This window comes from Panthera uncia, chromosome E3 (assembly GCF_023721935.1).
Source record: "Panthera uncia isolate 11264 chromosome E3, Puncia_PCG_1.0, whole genome shotgun sequence".
In the NCBI taxonomy this organism is placed as follows: domain Eukaryota; kingdom Metazoa; phylum Chordata; class Mammalia; order Carnivora; family Felidae; genus Panthera; species Panthera uncia.
Genome location: NC_064815.1, coordinates 28,857,778 through 28,865,881, shown reverse-complemented (window position 1 = coordinate 28,865,881; position 8,104 = coordinate 28,857,778).

Here is an 8,104-nt window from a genome sequence, read left to right as displayed (position 1 = left end):
CGTCGCTCTTTAGGACCCGGCCGGTGGTACCTCAGACTCCGGCCCGCCTTCCCCAGGACCTGCCCGCCAGCCGCGCGTTCTCAGGACGTCAGGCGAGGAGGGGGCGGTCAGGAGGGGCCCTGGGGCGGGGGGCGGCACTGTGGTGACCCGAGGCGGCCGGAGAGCCGCGTGCCCGCCTGGGCCTGGGGTGTGGAGACCGGTGTCTAGGTGAAACGTCCCCTTGAGCACGCAGACCTTCTCAGGAGAAGTCCGCCAAACATGCGATTTTGTGAGTCCGTGGTTTGGTAGCGGTAACAGGCCACTGCTTTGTTCAGACTCTGCTGTGGCCAGTGACCGAAAAGCCGGCTGCAGGTGTAGCCAACCTAGTAGCGGCTCGGATGTGAGCGCCGGCCGGGCGCCGGGCGCCGGTGGAGGCGGTGCGCGGGGCCCTCCTCTGGGCCGCTCAGCAGCCGGGAGGTATCCCTGCCGTTAGGGCAGAGGTGAAAAACAAAACAAAACAAAAACAAAAAAGGAGCCGTGACTGATGAAAGGCCAAGCACAGCGGGACATACAGGCTGAAACCACATCCCTTGGACCTAGTTTCCCTCCCCTCTGATTCCTGCTCCTTTCGGAGGATGCAGACCAGCTTTCTTCCTGCCGGTGATGGCTGGGGAAGCCCCACGGCCGCCGGCTCTAAAGGCCGAAAAGCCTCTGATTCATGCTGGATGGTTGTGTGGTCTGGCGTGTAACCTTCACCCTTGCTTAGTCTGGAGATGGGGGTTATTATGAACCGTGTGCTTTGGTCCCCGTAAAATTCAGACCTTAAAGCCCTCATCCCCGGTGGGATGGTATTTGGGGATGAGCCCTTCGGGGGTGTCATTGGGTCAGGAGCAGGGAGCCCTCCTGAAGAAGATAGCACCCTTAGAAGAAGAGACACAGAAGAGTTCAGGCCCCTTCCCCTTGTGAGGACACCATGAGAGGGTGGCACTGCAGGCCGGGAAGCAGGTTGTCACCAGACGCGAGATCTGCTGCTGCCTTGGTCGTGGACTTGCAGCTCCCAGAACTATAAGAAAGAAACGTTTGTTGTTTAAGCCCCCCCCCTCCCCCCTGCACAGTCTGTGGGATCTGTGCGATGGCAGCCGCAGCAGGAGCCTCGGTGAGACACAGGGTCCGGCTGGGGGTTTCAGAGAGGAAACTTAGGGTCCTGTTAGCAGGAGGATGCGTGGCTGCTAGGCAGCTGAAGCAGTAGTCTGGATGTAGGGAGACTTGGGCTCTCTTCTGTCTGACATTTTGGAGCATTTCTCCCATCTGGCCTCAGTTTCCACATTGAGAGGCATTGCGCACTTTATGGGCCTTCCAGAGCTCCTGTGCCATGACAGGGTCCGGTACCAGTTTTCCTGCGTTCAGGATCTGACACAGTGGACCTTCTGGGGACCCATATTGGCCCCTTCCCCCTCCAGCCCTTTCAGTCCTTTGCAGAGCTGTCTTCCCTTATGGCAGGAGACCGACGGCTAATCCTCGTTCCCGCGTCTTCTCGTTTTAACCTTTGTTTCCTGTGACTTCTCTATCCTGACCTTCCCCCTTCTCTCCCGTATCCTGGCTCCATCACTTTACCGTAGGAGTCACTGGACCTCTGAGCCTGTGTCCTTATCTGTAAAATGGGAATAACAGCACCTGTCTGTTTGGGTTGGAGGGAAGATGAAGTGAGAAGGTGCACGTAAAGTGCTTACGGTGGGGTCCGGCACCCAGCGAGCACTCACATGTTATTGGTATTATTGTCAAAGTCTCTGCATGTTTGGGTCTGAGGCCTTGGCCATTTGCATCACGTCTCGCGTCTTAGAGTTCCAGAAACACTTTACAAACAACACTGGGCTTGGCGGCATCCCAGATGATTGATGGAGGGCTCCTTTCAGGATGAGGACATGACTGTGTCTATCTCTGATATTTGGGACACCGTGATATGTTTGGGGGAGGGCCTTTCTTACTCATATTGGAATTTCCAGGGCTTAGTGATTGCCTAACACATAGTAGGTATTCAGTTTTTATTAAAGGAATGAATATCCCTCCCCCAGTTCCCCAGATAACATGTAAGTCATGCACTGAAAAATGTTGGAAGAGCCTGAGCAAAAAGGGCACAGATTAGCTAGAACGGGCCCGCACATGCCGTTCCTCAATCCATTTCACCCCCCACCTGCACCAACAACGAATGTGGCTGCCTTGGCCCTTTCTTAACACGGCTTCCAGGAAGCTCCCTGTGTGTTGAATGGGGGTGGTTAGGTTGTTCCTAGGATCCTTCTGATGCCATATCCTTTTGCGAACTACTGTTTGATTTTTCCTTTCTCTGTGGAAACTCATTTGCTTGGAGTAAGCTCTTAATCACAAGGGGTTCATGGTACTTTAACTTTAATTCTGCTTATTGCCATCCCTCCCTTTGTAAAGCCAAGGAGTCAAATGTCCGGCACTGAGCCCGGTATTCATAAGGCGGGACCCTGGGCAGCCTTCTCCCTGCTCAGCCAGCAGGACCCACACTGTACACAGCTCTTTCTTTGTGTCTGCTAATTAAGTTAATTTCAACACTTTCGCTTTTCCTTGTGATTCTTACGATGCTAGAGGAAGCAGTTAAACATGTGGTGTTTCCTCCAGCTCTGACAGAGGAAAACTTGCAGAAACCATCTGTAGAAAAGGGCATGTCCTGATTCACATGTTTAAATATAGGCAACAGTGCCTTAAAGTGAGGAAGTCATGTTTTTGTTTCTAAGAGGAAACCCACAGCACCTCTAAAATCTAAAACACAAGCAAACAAATAGTGAGCTCACCCTGGAAGCCAGTGTTAGTCACTGTCTCAGCTGTCTGATCTCCGCCTGGTTATATAGACTCAGGCAGACATGGCCGAGTCAAGCGTTCATTTGACAGCCGTCTTCGGAGTGCTTACTATGTGTTAGGTTAGTGCCAGCACTCTTGGGGATCCAAATTCTCCAAGAAACCTTTTCCCCCAGAGCTGAAAAGGTCCAGTGGGGGAGAGGGAACTACATTAGAAGGCAGGAAGGACTATAAGCCATAGGGGTGTATTTGAATTGTGTATATAAAGGCAGTTAATTAAAGATAAGGTCAGTGGTAAAGTACAAGGGTCAGGAGTAGACAAAGAAAACCCGGGTTCATTTGCTTAACATTATGCTCCAGGAAGCAAAATAAGGCTTGGGCTCATACCTTTAAGACCAATAGGCATACGGGTCTCTGTTTTATCTCGTGGGCCAGAAGCTTCTCACGTGGGACTTACTTTGTACTTCCTTTATGCATCATTCTGCGCTGGACCATGTGATGGCTACTGGTTGACAGTTGTTTGAAGAACTTTTTTTTTTTTTTTTAATTTTTAGTTTTAAGTAATCTCTACACCCAACTTGGGGCTCAAACTCACAACCCCAAGATCTCGAGCTGCGTGCTGCACCATCTGAGCCAGCTGGGTGCCCCAGGAACTTCTGATGGCAGTAAACTCACACAGAATGTTCAAAACCAAACCATAATCTGTGTTACACTTGTACATAAAAGAAACCTACTGTATTTTTGAGTCTAGAAATATGTGTCAAATAAGCCACTTGTGCCTAAATGCCTAAATGCCTAAATGCCTAAATGAAAGGCCTAAAATGCCTTTCATTGTGTTTTACAATCATTTACACAAATGGGGTTTATTATTAACCTTCCCTGGAGTGATGTTTCCTGTCTCAAACCCATCAGCTCTCTTTCCAGCACAGAAGTGGAGCTCTGCTGACTGCTGCCACAAGTGGGATCTGCTCTGGGTGGGGACTGACGACGCACCTCCCGGCCTCAGCTCCGCCCAGCTTTCCCAGGCGGGCAGTGCCCAAGGTTGGGGGCCACCCAGCCACCAGGTGTGAAAGCCAGACCCAGACCTGCTCTTCTGAGGCATTCTCGTGTGCTTCTCTGTACCTCTCCAAGGGCCAGTAGTCCCTACTGGCTAGAAGTAGAATTATCTGCTGCTGACTGACTCCGAGAAGAAAAGCTTAAGAAACTTTTCAGATACTTAAAAAAAAATTTTTTTTAATGTTTATTTATTTTCTGAGAGAGAAGGAGACACAGAATCCAAAGCAGGTTCCATGCTCCGAGCTGTCAGCACAGAGCCCAACATGGGGCTCAAACCCATGAATGGTGAGATCATGACCTGAGCCGAACTCAGATGCTTAATTGACTGTGCTACCCAGGTGCCCCCAGACATTTTTTGAGAGTAAGGGGGATGCTCACTGGAGGAGATGCTAGGACAGGAGTCATAAACCTAGACATACGGCCACTCTAATTACAGATCTAATGTGAAAAACAACTTATTGAAGATAATACAAGAAAATATTAATGATCTTGATCTAAGGAAAGATTTCTACAAAAAAGGATATAAAAAGCACCAACTGTAAAGGAAAATATTGATACATTCAACTACTCTCAAGTCAAGAACTTCCCTTTATCAAGACACCGTTAAAGGGGTCAAAAAACATGTCCCAGAGCAGAAGGTATTTGCAAATGTGTAACCAACAGGGCTAGGATCCAGAATATAGAAAGAGCTCCTGCCAACCAGCAAGAAAAAGACAAACGTCTAAATTGGGAAAAGGTAAGGGACCTGAAAAGGCACTTAAAAGAGGAAATACAAACGGCTAATAAGCTTATGAAAAAGTACTGAGCAGGGGAATACAAATTGAACCCACAAGGAGACGCCTACCACATAGGCCAGGTGGAAGTATAGGTTGGTGCTGTCACTGGGGAGGTCGGTCTGACATTGTCTAGCAAACCTGAAGATAGGCATGCCCTGTGGTCAGTAGTGCCTTTGCTAATACCCACACCAGCAGCACATACGAGAACGTTCTCAGCAGCACCGTTTCTCACGGCCCGCGGTATCCATCAGCAGTAGGACAGATAAAGGAATGTGACATAGTCCTACAGTGGAATATCACTGGTAACAAAGAATGAATGAAGTACAGCCAGATGCAACAACGTGGATGAGTCTTGAACATATGGTGAATAAAAAAAAGCCAGACTCAGACCCAGAGGAGTACATACGATCTCTTTTATATGTGAAGTTCAGAAATAGGCAAGAATTTAATTATAACGTTTGAGGATATATGTTTATGGTAAAAATACAAAGATAAGTGGTTACCATAACGTTACCATAAAAACCAGGATGTGGATGCCTTTGGAGCACCACAGGGACCTGCTGAGGCTTTGGGAACCCTGCCAGTGTTTCAGTTCTTGACCTGGGCCGTGGTTACACAAGTTTTGCTTTATGATAATGCACAACACGTATGCCTCAGTCTTCTCTGTTATGTTTTACAATATAAAGAAGTTTTTTTAAAAGGACGCATGGTAAAAGCAACTGTGCTAGCTTTATATGAATGAGATAACTTACCAGTGACAGCATCACGCGGGATGTTTTTAAATGTCATAGTTTGAACGGTCCAGAAAAAAAGACAAGATGACGTGCCCTGGAAATCTGTCCAAGAGCTCAGAGTGAGCCCTGGCTTGATGGTGACACCGTGGTGATAGCAGCATGAAAAGAAGTTTGAGTCACCTCCAGAAAAGTAAGAGTAAAAAACATTTAAAAAAATATTTCTTACGTGCATCTGGGATTTGAAACGTGTACATAAAATCAAGTTAAGGGGTGCCTGGGTGGCTCAGTCTGTTAAGTGTCCCAACTCTTGATTTCAGCTCAGGTCAGGATCTCACTGTGGGATCAAGCCCCAAGTCAGGCTCCATGCTGGGATTCTCTCTTGTCCTCTCTCTCTGCCCCTCCCTGGCTTGTGCTCTTGGTCTCAAAGTAAATATAGACTTAAAAAAAAAAAAAAGAAAAACAGCTTAATAAATGTTGTAAATTGATATCCATTTCATTTTTATTCTCAAAAAGTTGAGCCCAAGTCAGCCACATCTTTTTTTTAATTGTTTGTTTGTTTGTTTGTTTATTTATTTATTTATTTAGAAGTGGGGAGGAACAGAGAGAGACAGGGAGAGAGAGAATCCCAAGTAGGCTCTGCACTGTCAGCGCACAGCCCAACCCAGGGCTTGATTCCACGAACCGTGAGACCATGCCCTGAGTCAAGATCAAGAGTCAGACACTTAACCGACTGAGCCATCCAGGCGCCCCCAGCCGCACCTTTTGTGGGAGCTTCCCTGGGGGAAAGGAGAGCACAGTCTGTGTTGGGACAGTCCCAGTAGCTGTTACTGGCCCCATTGGACAGAGCGTGAAGGCATGGAGATCAAGTAACTTGCCAACGTTCACACAGCTAATTCTCAGCATTCTTGGGCTGCAGAGAAAAAGTGGAAGGGAGTCTGCTGCAGTGGGTATCCTGTGCAACAGCAGGCTGGGAAGACAGGTTCAGCGAACAGCAGGAACAAGGCCCCTGAGAGCCCAGATCACCGTGCACGTCTTGCCGAAGCGACAGCCTGACAAGGGTGGGGGCGTCGATACTGTTGGCCGTTGCCCCAGCGCCACCCGCCTCCACTGAGCTCTGGATCCCGGATGCTGGTGCCGCTGCCGCCACAGGTGGAATGCATTCCAGTCCGTCTGTCCTTTTTGTCACTCACACAGACCCGAAGTCCCAGGCTCAAGCATTCAGTTAGCCAGCACCAAAAAGTCCTTTGTCTGTGTCTTAGGGAGTTGGCTTTTGAGGGAGCAAGGATCACACCTTTTAGTGTCCCTGTTGATTTCCAGATCTTCCAGGCAACAGAAGGGAGTTCACACACTCAGCAGTCAAAAGTTGTCACTTTTAGAGGCAATCAGTAGCAGGGCTCAGCCTGGTGCCCAGGACTACATGAATTTCCACTGTCCCTTCTGTGTTGCTTTGGACCCAGGGGTTGAGACAGGTGGAAAACACCACTCACCAGCAGCAGTGTCCTCACCCCCTTGTGCAGCTGCTGGCATCAGATCCCAGGTGAACAGAAGGCTCTTCCGGCTGTGCTGGAGTGGAGGCTGCAGGTGGGAACCTGCCGAGGTCACCCACACGAGTCAGTTCCAACAGCATCTTCAGTGACTTTCAAGCCTGTTTACCGGCTTGGACGATGTGGGTACAGGTACAAAAAGAAATACTCCAGGGCCCCCTGGGTGTCTCAGTCAGTTAAGCATCTGACTTTGGCTCAGGTCATGATCTCACACTTCGTGGGTTCGAGCCCCACATCGGGCTCTGTGCTGACAGCTCGGAGCCTGGAGCCTGCTTCAGATTCTGTGTCTCCGTCTCTCTCTGCCCCTCCCCTGCTCATGCTCTCTCTCTAAGAAATAAATAAACATTTAAAAAATTTTTTAAAAAAGAAATACTCTAGGCTCCTGCTCTAAAGAACCTGTAGTCTAATCTTGTAAAACATCAGCTGTATATTACTGCTGCCTTTAATGTAAGATCCTTAATACAGAATTCCTGAATTCCTCTCTCTGGTCCCCTATTGTATTTTCAAGTATATGTTTTAAGGGTGAAGTGATCTGTGATCTCTTCCCAGTTTATATTTTGCAGTTATTGTCACTCTTTATTCCTAAAAGATGAAGATCGTCAGTTAAACGAAGCTTTAGAGTGTGAACTTTGGGTTGTTTGACAAGCTCCTTCGCTGCCTGGCATAGTTCTTCAGGCGTTGTAAGTGCTCAGTACATGCTGGAGAGTGGTTGGGGGTGGGGCAGGTAGTGGAAGTGATTTGGAGAAATGAGAGAGAACGAGAATGAATTTGATTTAGGTATGGAGGGGCCTCCATAAGGCACCTAGTATGTCACCTGAAATGAAATCAAGAACAATTTTATAAAGGGAGATTTCTCCAGAAACCACAAAGGACCAGGGAAGAGACCGGAGCAGGGCAGGATCCCGGACCAGGGCCTCTGGACAGCCAGAAAGGAAGGCAAGCTGGCCCTGAAACCACGCGTGACGTCTCAGCCCGGGGGGAAAGGAGTGAGGTGGACAGTTTTGTGCCTGAGACGGGCCGCTGTAAGGGCCCAGAGCTCTGTCTTTCCGTGACCAAGGACGACCCTGGGGCCTGGGGAGGTCACGCTGCCCAGAGCCAGCGGGGATTCACCCCTCAGGCACTTGGCCCCAGGGCCTGTGTTCTTCATCCCTGCTCTCTACTGCCTCTCAGCAGTTTTCGGACTTCTCTCCTGGGG